We start from the raw sequence: 14,070 nt of genomic DNA, 5'->3' as shown, positions 1-14,070 counted from the left end.
CTGTGGGCTCTGCCGGGGGCTGGCAGCCCTCTGTGGGCTCTGCCGGGGGCTGGCAGCCCTCTGTGGGCTCTGCCGGGGGCTGGCAGCCCTCTGTGGGCTCTGCCGGGGGCTGGCAGCCCTCTGTGGGCTCCCCCCTGGCCCTGCCAGAGTGTGGGGCAGTGTGTGCAGCCCCCTCCAGTATGTGTATGCCCCTGTATCTTCCCCAATTGTAAAACAGAATGTTTTGCCTATTTGTTTCTTTCAATTAGGTATCCAAGCAATGCAGGTAGTGCTGACGTTACCATCGACGGACGCCTTCCATCTTCTGGTACCACTGTGTAGATGAGTAATCTTGAAGATCCCGTACGTATGTTGTCTATGTATATATGTATGTGTCTGTCTTCCAACTGCATCCAGCTCATACACAGCACCATACTGTAATACAGGTCCACTCTATGTCCTGTAATACAGTGTGCTGGCAGCCCTCTGTGGGCTCCGGTGGGGGCTGGCAGCCCTCTGTGGGCTCCGGTGGGGGCTGGCAGCCCACTGTGGGCTCCGGTGGGGGCTGGCAGCCCACTGTGGGCTCCGGTGGGGGCTGGCAGCCCACTGTGGGCTCCGATGGGGGCTGGCAGCCCACTGTGGGCTCCGGTGGGGGCTGGCAGCCCACTGTGGGCTCCGGTGGGGGCTGGCAGCCCACTGTGGGCTCCGGTGGGGGTTGGCAGCCCACTGTGGGCTCTGCTGGGGGCTGGCAGCCCTCTGTGGGCTCTGCTGGGGGCTGGCAGCCCTCTGTGGGCTCTGCTGGGGGCTGGCAGCCCTCTGTGGGCTCTGCTGGGGGCTGGCAGCCCTCTGTGGGCTCTGCTGGGGGCTGGCAGCCCTCTGTGGGCTCTGCTGGGGGCTGGCAGCCCTCTGTGGGCTCTGCTGGGGGCTGGCAGCCCTCTGTGGGCTCTGCTGGGGGCTGGCAGCCCTCTGGGGGCTCTGCTGGGGGCTGGCAGCCCTCTGGGGGCTCTGCTGGGGGCTGGCAGCCCTCTGGGGGCTCTGCTGGGGGCTGGCAGCCCTCTGGGGGCTCTGCTGGGGGCTGGCAGCCCTCTGGGGGCTCTGCTGGGGGCTGGCAGCCCTCTGGGGGCTCTGCTGGGGGCTGGCAGCCCTCTGGGGGCTCTGCTGGGGGCTGGCAGCCCTCTGGGGGCTCTGCTGGGGGCTGGCAGCCCTCTGGGGGCTCTGCTGGGGGCTGGCAGCCCTCTGGGGGCTCTGCTGGGGGCTGGCAGCCCTCTGGGGGCTCTGCTGGGGGCTGGCAGCCCTCTGGGGGCTCTGCTGGGGGCTGGCAGCCCTCTGGGGGCTCCGGTGGGGGCTGGCAGCCCTCTGGGGGCTCCGGTGGGGGCTGGCAGCCCTCTGGGGGCTCCGGTGGGGGCTGGCAGCCCTCTGGGGGCTCCGGTGGGGGCTGGCAGCCCTCTGGGGGCTCCGGTGGGGGCTGGCAGCCCTCTGTGGGCTCCGGTGGGGGCTGGCAGCCCTCTGTGGGCTCTGGTGGGGACTGGCAGCCCTTTGTGGGCTCTACTGGGGGCTGGCAGCCCTCTGTGGGCTCCCCCCTGGCCCTTCCACATCTACCACTGTGTAGATGAGTAATCTTGAAGATCCCGTACGTATGTTGTCTATGTATATATGTATGTGTCTGTCTTCCAACTGCATCCAGCTCATACACAGCACCATACTGTAATACAGGTCCACTCTATGTCCTGTAATACAGTGTGCTGGCAGCCCTCTGTGGGCTCTGCTGGGGGCTGGCAGCCCTCTGTGGGCTCTGCTGGGGGCTGGCAGCCCTCTGTGGGCTCTGCTGGGGGCTGGCAGCCCTCTGTGGGCTCTGCTGGGGGCTGGCAGCCCTCTGTGGGCTCTGCTGGGGGCTGGCAGCCCTCTGTGGGCTCTGCTGGGGGCTGGCAGCCCTCTGTGGGCTCTGCTGGGGGCTGGCAGCCCTCTGTGGGCTCTGCTGGGGGCTGGCAGCCCTCTGTGGGCTCTGCTGGGGGCTGGCAGCCCTCTGTGGGCTCTGCTGGGGGCTGGCAGCCCTCTGTGGGCTCTGCTGGGGGCTGGCAGCCCTCTGTGGGCTCTGCTGGGGGCTGGCAGCCCTCTGTGGGCTCTGCTGGGGGCTGGCAGCCCTCTGTGGGCTCTGGTGGGGGCTGGCAGCCCTCTGTGGGCTCTGGTGGGGGCTGGCAGCCCTCTGTGGGCTCTGGTGGGGGCTGGCAGCCCTCTGTGGGCTCTGGTGGGGGCTGGCAGCCCTCTGTGGGCTCTGGTGGGGGCTGGCAGCCCTCTGTGGGCTCTGGTGGGGGCTGGCAGCCCTCTGTGGGCTCTGGTGGGGGCTGGCAGCCCTCTGTGGGCTCTGGTGGGGGCTGGCAGCCCTCTGTGGGCTCTGGTGGGGGCTGGCAGCCCTCTGTGGGCTCTGCTGGGGGCTGGCAGCCCTCTGTGGGCTCTGCCGGGGGCTGGCAGCCCTCTGTGGGCTCTGCCGGGGGCTGGCAGCCCTCTGTGGGCTCTGCCGGGGGCTGGCAGCCCTCTGTGGGCTCTGCCGGGGGCTGGCAGCCCTCTGTGGGCTCTGCCGGGGGCTGGCAGCCCTCTGTGGGCTCTGGTGGGGGCTGGCAGCCCTCTGTGGGCTCTGGTGGGGGCTGGCAGCCCTCTGTGGGCTCTGGTGGGGGCTGGCAGCCCTCTGTGGGCTCTGGTGGGGGCTGGCAGCCCTCTGTGGGCTCTGGTGGGGGCTGGCAGCCCTCTGTGGGCTCTGGTGGGGGCTGGCAGCCCTCTGTGGGCTCTGGTGGGGGCTGGCAGCCCTCTGTGGGCTCTGGTGGGGGCTGGCAGCCCTCTGTGGGCTCTGGTGGGGGCTGGCAGCCCTCTGTGGGCTCTGCTGGGGGCTGGCAGCCCTCTGTGGGCTCTGGTGGGGGCTGGCAGCCCTCTGTGGGCTCTGGTGGGGGCTGGCAGCCCTCTGTGGGCTCTGGTGGGGGCTGGCAGCCCTCTGTGGGCTCTGGTGGGGGCTGGCAGCCCTCTGTGGGCTCTGGTGGGGGCTGGCAGCCCTCTGTGGGCTCTGGTGGGGGCTGGCAGCCCTCTGTGGGCTCTGCTGGGGGCTGGCAGCCCTCTGTGGGCTCTGCCGGGGGCTGGCAGCCCTCTGTGGGCTCTGCCGGGGGCTGGCAGCCCTCTGTGGGCTCTGCCGGGGGCTGGCAGCCCTCTGTGGGCTCTGCCGGGGGCTGGCAGCCCTCTGTGGGCTCTGCCGGGGGCTGGCAGCCCTCTGTGGGCTCTGCCGGGGGCTGGCAGCCCTCTGTGGGCTCTGCCGGGGGCTGGCAGCCCTCTGTGGGCTCTGCCGGGGGCTGGCAGCCCTCTGTGGGCTCCGCCGGGGGCTGGCAGCCCTCTGTGGGCTCCGCCGGGGGCTGGCAGCCCTCTGTGGGCTCCGCCGGGGGCTGGCAGCCCTCTGTGGGCTCCGCCGGGGGCTGGCAGCCCTCTGTGGGCTCCGCCGGGGGCTGGCAGCCCTCTGTGGGCTCCCCCCTGGCCCTGCCAGAGTGTGGGGCAGTGTGTGCAGCCCCCTCCAGTATGTGTATGCCCCTGTATCTTCCCCAATTGTAAAACAGAATGTTTTGCCTATTTGTTTCTTTCAATTAGGTATCCAAGCAATGCAGGTAGTGCTGACGTTACCATCGACGGACGCCTTCCATCTTCTGGTACCACTGTGTAGATGAGTAATCTTGAAGATCCCGTACGTATGTTGTCTATGTATATATGTATGTGTCTGTCTTCCAACTGCATCCAGCTCATACACAGCACCATACTGTAATACAGGTCCACTCTATGTCCTGTAATACAGTGTGCTGGCAGCCCTCTGTGGGCTCCGGTGGGGGCTGGCAGCCCTCTGTGGGCTCCGGTGGGGGCTGGCAGCCCTCTGTGGGCTCCGGTGGGGGCTGGCAGCCCACTGTGGGCTCCGGTGGGGGCTGGCAGCCCACTGTGGGCTCCGGTGGGGGCTGGCAGCCCACTGTGGGCTCCGATGGGGGCTGGCAGCCCACTGTGGGCTCCGGTGGGGGCTGGCAGCCCACTGTGGGCTCCGGTGGGGGCTGGCAGCCCACTGTGGGCTCCGGTGGGGGCTGGCAGCCCACTGTGGGCTCCGGTGGGGGTTGGCAGCCCACTGTGGGCTCCGGTGGGGGCTGGCAGCCCTCTGTGGGCTCTGCTGGGGGCTGGCAGCCCTCTGTGGGCTCTGCTGGGGGCTGGCAGCCCTCTGTGGGCTCTGCTGGGGGCTGGCAGCCCTCTGTGGGCTCTGGTGGGGGCTGGCAGCCCTCTGTGGGCTCTGGTGGGGGCTGGCAGCCCTCTGTGGGCTCTGGTGGGGGCTGGCAGCCCTCTGTGGGCTCTGGTGGGGGCTGGCAGCCCTCTGTGGGCTCTGGTGGGGGCTGGCAGCCCTCTGTGGGCTCTGCTGGGGGCTGGCAGCCCTCTGGGGGCTCTGCTGGGGGCTGGCAGCCCTCTGGGGGCTCTGCTGGGGGCTGGCAGCCCTCTGGGGGCTCTGCTGGGGGCTGGCAGCCCTCTGGGGGCTCTGCTGGGGGCTGGCAGCCCTCTGGGGGCTCTGCTGGGGGCTGGCAGCCCTCTGGGGGCTCTGCTGGGGGCTGGCAGCCCTCTGGGGGCTCTGCTGGGGGCTGGCAGCCCTCTGGGGGCTCCGGTGGGGGCTGGCAGCCCTCTGGGGGCTCCGGTGGGGGCTGGCAGCCCTCTGGGGGCTCCGGTGGGGGCTGGCAGCCCTCTGGGGGCTCCGGTGGGGGCTGGCAGCCCTCTGGGGGCTCCGGTGGGGGCTGGCAGCCCTCTGGGGGCTCCGGTGGGGGCTGGCAGCCCTCTGGGGGCTCCGGTGGGGGCTGGCAGCCCTCTGGGGGCTCCGGTGGGGGCTGGCAGCCCTCTGTGGGCTCTGGTGGGGACTGGCAGCCCTTTGTGGGCTCTACTGGGGGCTGGCAGCCCTCTGTGGGCTCCCCCCTGGCCCTTCCACATCTACCACTGTGTAGATGAGTAATCTTGAAGACCCCGTACGTATGTTGTCTATGTATATATGTATGTGTCTGTCTTCCAACTGCATCCAGCTCATACACAGCACCATACTGTAATACAGGTCCACTCTATGTCCTGTAATACAGTGTGCTGGCAGCCCTCTGTGGGCTCTGCTGGGGGCTGGCAGCCCTCTGTGGGCTCTGCTGGGGGCTGGCAGCCCTCTGTGGGCTCTGCTGGGGGCTGGCAGCCCTCTGTGGGCTCTGCTGGGGGCTGGCAGCCCTCTGTGGGCTCTGCTGGGGGCTGGCAGCCCTCTGTGGGCTCTGCTGGGGGCTGGCAGCCCTCTGTGGGCTCTGCTGGGGGCTGGCAGCCCTCTGTGGGCTCTGCTGGGGGCTGGCAGCCCTCTGTGGGCTCTGCTGGGGGCTGGCAGCCCTCTGTGGGCTCTGCTGGGGGCTGGCAGCCCTCTGTGGGCTCTGCTGGGGGCTGGCAGCCCTCTGTGGGCTCTGCTGGGGGCTGGCAGCCCTCTGTGGGCTCTGCTGGGGGCTGGCAGCCCTCTGTGGGCTCTGCTGGGGGCTGGCAGCCCTCTGTGGGCTCTGCTGGGGGCTGGCAGCCCTCTGTGGGCTCTGCTGGGGGCTGGCAGCCCTCTGTGGGCTCTGCTGGGGGCTGGCAGCCCTCTGTGGGCTCTGCTGGGGGCTGGCAGCCCTCTGTGGGCTCTGCTGGGGGCTGGCAGCCCTCTGTGGGCTCTGCTGGGGGCTGGCAGCCCTCTGTGGGCTCTGCTGGGGGCTGGCAGCCCTCTGTGGGCTCTGCTGGGGGCTGGCAGCCCTCTGTGGGCTCTGCTGGGGGCTGGCAGCCCTCTGTGGGCTCTGCTGGGGGCTGGCAGCCCTCTGTGGGCTCTGCTGGGGGCTGGCAGCCCTCTGTGGGCTCTGCTGGGGGCTGGCAGCCCTCTGTGGGCTCTGCTGGGGGCTGGCAGCCCTCTGTGGGCTCTGCTGGGGGCTGGCAGCCCTCTGTGGGCTCTGCTGGGGGCTGGCAGCCCTCTGTGGGCTCTGCTGGGGGCTGGCAGCCCTCTGTGGGCTCTGCTGGGGGCTGGCAGCCCTCTGTGGGCTCTGCTGGGGGCTGGCAGCCCTCTGTGGGCTCTGCTGGGGGCTGGCAGCCCTCTGTGGGCTCTGCTGGGGGCTGGCAGCCCTCTGTGGGCTCCGCTGGGGGCTGGCAGCCCTCTGTGGGCTCCGCTGGGGGCTGGCAGCCCTCTGTGGGCTCTGCTGGGGGCTGGCAGCCCTCTGTGGGCTCTGCTGGGGGCTGGCAGCCCTCTGTGGGCTCTGCTGGGGGCTGGCAGCCCTCTGTGGGCTCCGCTGGGGGCTGGCAGCCCTCTGTGGGCTCCGCTGGGGGCTGGCAGCCCTGTGTGGGCTCCTCGTATATATGCTATGAAGCTGCTGAGGTTAGGAGACCCATGGCCAGACCATGCACTGTCCAGGTGTAGACCAGTTTTCACCGACTGCTGAATGAGCCTTAAAGTGAATCTGTCAGCGGGTTTTTTTTTTCTCCCCCATCTGAGAGCAGCATAATGTAGAGACAGAGATCCTGATTCCAGCGATTTCACTTACTGAGCTGTTTGCTGTCATTGTGATTTAAAATCAATGTTTTCACTGCTGCAGATCTAGCAGTTATACAGAGCTCATGAATATGCTGGACTACCTGTAGCATGCCAAGTAGTCCTGTAGTAATCTTTTGCTGATGAACCTGTGATATCAAAACTACACTGAGCAGCTCAATAAGTGACAATCGCTGGAATCAGGATCTCTTCCCCTACGTTATGCTTCACTTAGATTAGGTGTTAAAAACCTGGTGACAGATTCCCTTTAAAGGGGTTGTCAGGTCTAAATCCACAAGTCTGCATTATCAGAATTTGGTTTCAATTAGGTTAAAAACCTGTATGACACATTTCCTTTTAAAGAAAAAAAAACAGATATACCAAAAATAAATATATACCAAAGAAGTTAGTTTTAAAAAGAAAAAAAAAAGTTAGAATAGAGTAGGGCCCTGCCAAAAGAGTCTACCTTGTCGTGGAGCTAGGCTTACAAAAATCATTTGGCCAAAACTAAATCTGATGGCAGCGTGTGTGATACGGTGTTCAGTGTAAAGGGTTAATGTGTGATTGAGGTTGTAGTGCAGAAGTGAATTTTTTCCAAGAGTGGCAGTGAGACTATGGAAGATTTGTGGGGTGCAGGCGGAGCAGGGGTGAAGGCGGAGCTGGGGTGGAGCCTCAAGGGGGCCCTGAAATTTTGCCAGTATGGGGCCCTGAAATTTCTAGTGGCAACCCTGATCACACATCTTTCTATAGGTCTGAGGATATAAACTTTTTTTTATGTGCTTTAATATCTTAAAGATGCCATGGAGGCCCGGGAGAAGATGATGGAACAGTAAGTAAATGCACAAAGCTACATTAAGAATAATTTTACATGGGATCATCTGTCAGGCTTTCACCCACCTGACAAATCATCCCATGCAGTTGGTCGCAAATTGTGGCTGTGTAATTACACAGTGACCATTAACAATAGTGAATTGGGGGTGGGACCTTTTGTAGCTTCAGTTAGTTGGCTTGTGTAAAGATGCCTTTATAGTATACAGCATTGTGCAATATTTTTTAATTTATTTTTTTTCTCCCCACAGAATGCAAGGTGCAAGTACCATATGTTACGGTCCACTGGAATGATGATGCTAAAATGTTTTTGTTTTGTTTTTTTAAACATTAAAATTTTATTGAAATATAAAGTTTGTTTTCTATAATAAAAAAAGTCAAACTGTTTCAAAATTTTGTCTTGTTAGTTTTAGTACGAGGGGCTGCTGATAAGTCTTTGGCTTTACCCAGAAAGAAATGAAATAGGATGATGAAACTTTACATTTATTCCACATACTCTCCACTGATGACAACACACTTCTTACATCGGTATTCCTGGTTCTGTAAGCCTAGCAAAAAGAAAGATTCCAGTTGTGCCTCATACCAGGCATTCGTAGCAGCCATAGCATCAGAAATGGTGTTAAATTTAGTACCTTGATGTGTTTCTTCAGCTTTAGAAACAGATGATAGTTGGAGGGAGCTAGATTTGGTGAATAAGGTGGGTGGTCAACCAACTGGAAGCCCAGCTCAGCCAGTTTTGCCGTGGTCGCTTGTGCAGTGTGAGCAGAGGCGTTGTCTTACAGGAACAAGATTCCTTTGGACAGCTTGTCGCGCCTTTTGGCCTTCAGTCCTGCTTTCAATTGGTTGAAAAGTTCAATGTAATACCTTATATTAACGGTGGAACCTTTTTGAAGGTAGTCCACTAGCAGCACGCCCTCCTTATCCCAGAACACAGACGCCATCACCTTAGTACAAAAAGAGACAGTGCTGCACAGCTATGATTATGAAGGGAATAAGTCAGAAGGTGAGGGTGCAAGGCCTACCAAGTCAATTGCATATAGAGAAAAAGAAGTAGGCAAGAAGCACTCAGCTCACCAAATAGCTACTAATACAAAAACTAACACAAAATGTATTAGTAGCTATTTGGTGAGCTGAGTGCTTCTTGCCTACTTCTTTTTCTCTATATGTCATCACCTTAGTGGCTGAATTTTGCCCCCCTCAACTTCTTTGGATGAGGAGAACCACTGTGCCTCTGCTCTTTTGACTGCTCCTTGTTTTCAGGGTCATACAAATAAATCCAGGTCTCATCCATAGTGACCAGTCGATCATGGAAGTTCTTATCAGTCCTGAAACGCTGACATATGGACCAGGAAGTTTTCACTCGCATGCTACTCTGTCAAACATTTGGGGACCCACTTTGCAGATGGCTTCCTCATGTCCAAATGTTCATGGATAATGGCACGCACGCACGAAATATTCATAATGTCTGTTATTGCTTTATCTGAAATTCGTGGATTCTCCAGTATGAGGTTGTGCACAGCATCGATGATCTCCGGAACAACAACCACTCTGGCGTCCAGGACATTCCTCACCGTTGCTGCTGAATTGACCCCTTTTATATTTGGCAATCTAGTTCTTAACTGTGGAATATGAAGGGCACTGATGCCCCAAAATCTGCGACATATCACCGTGAATATCCTCCACGGATTTTCCTTGCAGAAAGAAGAATTTGATCACTCCTCTGCTCTCAATTGCTGTGACTATCACCTTAGACGCCGCCATTTTGTTTTCTCGTGTGCATAGAACTCATGCCATAAGCTACATACACAAAATTTTGGGGATAAGATGCTCAGGGGGTACAGGGGATGGGAAAAAAGATCGCCACGCCCACCAATGAAGTTGGTCACCCCTACAAACCAAGTCCTTCTAGCTACTGGGATTTCCCCATCTGTTGTGCAGCCCTCCTCTCACCATGTTTCCCTCCATCCTTGGCCAACAAATCCTGTCATCGTGTATCCTTCCATCATTGTACAGCTAATTTTGTCACTGTATCACTCTATTCCTGTATAACACCTGTCATGTGTATTCCTCTATCCCTGTAAAACACCACCTGTCACCGTGTATAACTCTATCCCCATATAACACCACCTATCATCGTGTTTCCGTTCATCCTTGTACAGCTCCTCCTGATACCGTGTATCTCTTTCCCTGTATAACACCTCCTGTCACCATGTATCCCTGCGTCACTTATCCTGTTACCATTTATCCCTCTATCCCTGTAAAACACCTCGTCACCATGTATCCCTGCGTCACATCTGTTAAAGTGTATCCCTCCATCCCTGTACAGCACTTCCTGTCGTGTATCTTCCCATCATTGTACAGCTCCTCCTGTCACTATGTATCCTTCTATTCCTGTATAACACCTGTCATCCCTCCATCGCTTCTCCTGTCACCATGTATCCCTCCATGCCTGTACACCTGTCATCATGTATCCTTTTATCCTTGTGCAGCTCCTGTTACCATGTATCTCTCTCCCTGTATAATACCTGTCATCGTGCATCCCTCTATCCCTGTATAACACCTCCTATCACTGTGTTTCCTTCTATCCCTGTATATCACCTCCTGTGACCGTGTATCCCTCCATCCCTGTACAACACATCCTGTGTATCTTTACATTAGCAAGTTTCCAGTGTCTTCTCTTAAAGCACACAGTAGTTTTCTAAATCTGGCTATCAGAACGTTACTTAATGAAGGACATGAGCCGGTTTCCCAGTCTTTTCCCTGAACTTAGCCAGATTAGGAGAACTACTGGGTAACAGAAGAGGACTTACCGAAGCGTTAGCCCGTTTTCCAGTCTCATCTCCGCCATTCGGATGCGTATCTCCACAACTGGCTATCAAAATATACCTGAGATAAAGCCGTTAGCCGGGTTTACCTTTTGACGTCTAAATTCCCGAAGTGTATTTCCTAATCTGGCTAACGGTACGCTCTAGACAAGTAAATTAGCCAGTTTCACGGTCACTTGTCTGATTGTAGCAAGTGTATCACGGACACAGACTTGATCGCCCGGAACTGTTTTCGTGCCCGCACCACGGTCTAGGTCCCCCCCGATAGGACGTAAAAGTCTGACCGCCGCCAAAATCTTGCGCCATAAAAAAAATAAAATTTACGTTTTGACACCATAAACCACCCAATAAGGGTAAAAACGGGTGCTGCGATGAACGGGAGCGTAACCGCACTCACTTTTTTTACGTGTTTCCAGAAAGGCAACTGACGCCACATTACTGAGAGACAAGCGTATCCAAACTAGCAGTCTTTCACCTATGCAAACATTTTCTCAACATCTGGCTGTCAGAACGTTACTTACGGAAGGGCATTAGCCAGTTTCCCAGTCTATTCCCTGAACTTACCCACTAGCTCTCCTATTCTGGCTAACGGAAGAGGAGTTGTCCGAGCGTTAGCCAGTTTTCCAGTCTCATCTCCGCCATTCGGATGCGTATCGCCAAAACCGGCTATCAAAATATACCTGAGATAAAGCCGTTAGCCGGGTTTACCTTTAGACGTCCAAATTCCCGAAGTATATTTCCTAATCTGGCTAACGGTACGCTCTAGACAAGTAAATTAGCCAGTTTCACGGTCACTTGTCTGATTGTAGCAAGTGTATCACGGACACAGACTTGATCGCCTGGAACTGTTTTCGTGCCCGCACCACGGTCTAGGTCCCCCCCGATAGGACGTAAAAGTCTGACCGCCGCCAAAATCTTGCGCCATAAAAAAAATAAAATTTACGTTTTGACACCATAAACCACCCAATAAGGGTAAAAACGGGTGGTGCGATGAACGGGAGCGTAACCGCACTCACGTTTTTTACGTGTTTCCAGAAAGGCAACTGACGCCACATTACTGAGAGACAAGCGTATCCAAACTAGCAGTCTTTCACCTATGCAAACATTTTCTCAACATCTGGCTGTCAGAACGTTACTTACGGAAGGGCATTAGCCAGTTTCCCAGTCTATTCCCTGAACTTACCCACTAGTTCTCCTATTCTGGCTAACGGAAGAGGAGTTGTCCGAGCGTTAGCCAGTTTTCCAGTCTCATCTCCGCCATTCGGATGCGTATCGCCAAAACTGGCTATCAAAATATACCTGAGATAAAGCCGTTAGCCGGGTTTACCTTTTGACGTCCAAATTCCCGAAGTGTATTTCCTAATCTGGCTAACGGTACGCTCTAGACAAGTAAATTAGCCAGTTTCACGGTCACTTGTCTGATTGTAGCAAGTGTATCACGGACACAGACTTGATCGCCCGGAACTGTTTCCGTGCCCCCACCACGGTCTAGGTCCCCCCCCCCGATAGGACGTAAAAGTCTTACCGCCGCCAAAATCTTGCGCCATAAAAAAAATAAAATTTACGTTTTAACACCGTAAACCACCCAATAAGGGTAAAAACGGGTGGTGCGATGAACGGGAGCGTAACCACACTCACTTTTTTTTACGTGTTTCCCAGAAAGGCAACTGACGCCACATTACTGAGAGACAAGCGTATCCAAACTAGCAGTCTTTCACCTATGCAAACATTTTCTCGACATCTGGCTGTCAGAACGTTACTTACGGAAGGGCATTAGCCAGTTTCCCAGTCTATTCCCTGAACTTACCCACTAGCTCTCCTATTCTGGCTAACGGAAGAGGAGTTGTCCGAGCGTTAGCCAGTTTTCCAGTCTCATCTCCGCCATTCGGATGCGTATCGCCAAAACTGGCTATCAAAATATACCTGAGATAAAGCCGTTAGCCGGGTTTACCTTTTGACGTCCAAATTCCCGAAGTGTATTTCCTAATCTGGCTAACGGTACGCTCTAGACAAGTAAATTAGCCAGTTTCACGGTCACTTGTCTGATTGTAGCAAGTGTATCACGGACACAGACTTGATCGCCCGGAACTGTTTTCGTGCCCGCACCACGGTCTAGGTCCCCCCCGATAGGACGTAAAAGTCTGACCGCCGCCAAAATCTTGCGCCATAAAAAAAATAAAATTTACGTTTTGACACCATAAACCACCCGATAAGGGTAAAAACGGGTGCTGCGATGAACGGGTGCGTAACCGCACTCACGTTTTTTAACGTGTTTCCAGAAAGTCAAATGATGTCACATTACTGAGAGACAAGCGTATCCAAAATAGCAGTCTTTCACCTATACAAACATTTTCTCAACATCTGGCTGTCAGAACGTTACTTACGGAAGGGCATTAGCCAGTTTCCCAGTCTTTTCCCTGAACTTACCCACTAGCTCTCCTATTCTGGCTAACGGAAGAGGAGTTGTCCGAGCGTTAGCCAGTTTTCCAGTCTCATCTCCGCCATTCGGATGCGTATCGCCAAAACTGGCTATCAAAATATACCTGAGATAAAGCCGTTAGCCGGGTTTACCTTTTGACGTCCAAATTCCCGAAGTGTATTTCCTAATCTGGCTAACGGTACGCTCTAGACAAGTAAATTAGCCGGTTTCACGGTCACTTGTCTGATTGTAGCAAGTGTATCACGGACACAGACTTGATCGCCCGGAACTGTTTCCGTGCCCCCACCACGGTCTAGGTCCCCCCCCCCGATAGGACGTAAAAGTCTTACCGCCGCCAAAATCTTGCGCCATAAAAAAAATAAAATTTACGTTTTAACACCGTAAACCACCCAATAAGGGTAAAAACGGGTGGTGCGATGAACGGGAGCGTAACCACACTCACTTTTTTTTACGTGTTTCCCAGAAAGGCAACTGACGCCACATTACTGAGAGACAAGCGTATCCAAACTAGCAGTCTTTCACCTATGCAAACATTTTCTCGACATCTGGCTGTCAGAACGTTACTTACGGAAGGGCATTAGCCAGTTTCCCAGTCTATTCCCTGAACTTACCCACTAGCTCTCCTATTCTGGCTAACGGAAGAGGAGTTGTCCGAGCGTTAGCCAGTTTTCCAGTCTCATCTCCGCCATTCGGATGCGTATCGCCAAAACTGGCTATCAAAATATACCTGAGATAAAGCCGTTAGCCGGGTTTACCTTTTGACGTCCAAATTCCCGAAGTGTATTTCCTAATCTGGCTAACGGTACGCTCTAGACAAGTACATTAGCCAGTTTCACGGTCACTTGTCTGATTGTAGCAAGTGTATCACGGACACAGACTTGATCGCCCGGAACTGTTTTCGTGCCCGCACCACGGTCTAGGTCCCCCCCGATAGGACGTAAAAGTCTGACCGCCGCCAAAATCTTGCGCCATAAAAAAAATAAAATTTACGTTTTGACACCATAAACCACCCGATAAGGGTAAAAACGGGTGCTGCGATGAACGGGTGCGTAACCGCACTCACGTTTTTTAACGTGTTTCCAGAAAGTCAAATGATGTCACATTACTGAGAGACAAGCGTATCCAAAATAGCAGTCTTTCACCTATACAAACATTTTCTCAACATCTGGCTGTCAGAACGTTACTTACGGAAGGGCATTAGCCAGTTTCCCAGTCTTTTCCCTGAACTTACCCACTAGCTCTCCTATTCTGGCTAACGGAAGAGGAGTTGTCCGAGCGTTAGCCAGTTTTCCAGTCTCATCTCCGCCATTCGGATGCGTATCGCCAAAACTGGCTATCAAAATATACCTGAGATAAAGCCGTTAGCCGGGTTTACCTTTTGACGTCCAAATTCCCGAAGTGTATTTCCTAATCTGGCTAACGGTACGCTCTAGACAAGTAAA

General features: G+C 56.3%; 1 long non-coding RNA gene across 1 annotated transcript; it reads left to right on the top strand.

The window, feature by feature from the left end:
• Positions 1-119: 119 nt before the first annotated feature.
• On the top strand, positions 120-7,756 carry LOC142245937 (uncharacterized). The gene is made up of 4 exons (XR_012724819.1): positions 120-342; positions 3,601-3,694; positions 7,331-7,364; positions 7,615-7,756. It is a non-coding gene; the product is annotated as an uncharacterized LOC142245937 (long non-coding RNA).
• Positions 7,757-14,070: the final 6,314 nt, after the last annotated feature.

The sequence above is a fragment of the Anomaloglossus baeobatrachus genome, chromosome 7, assembly GCF_048569485.1.
Source record: "Anomaloglossus baeobatrachus isolate aAnoBae1 chromosome 7, aAnoBae1.hap1, whole genome shotgun sequence".
NCBI classification, from domain to species: domain Eukaryota; kingdom Metazoa; phylum Chordata; class Amphibia; order Anura; family Aromobatidae; genus Anomaloglossus; species Anomaloglossus baeobatrachus.
Note: the sequence above shows the minus strand (reverse complement) of the source record. Positions and strands in the feature narration are given on the sequence as shown.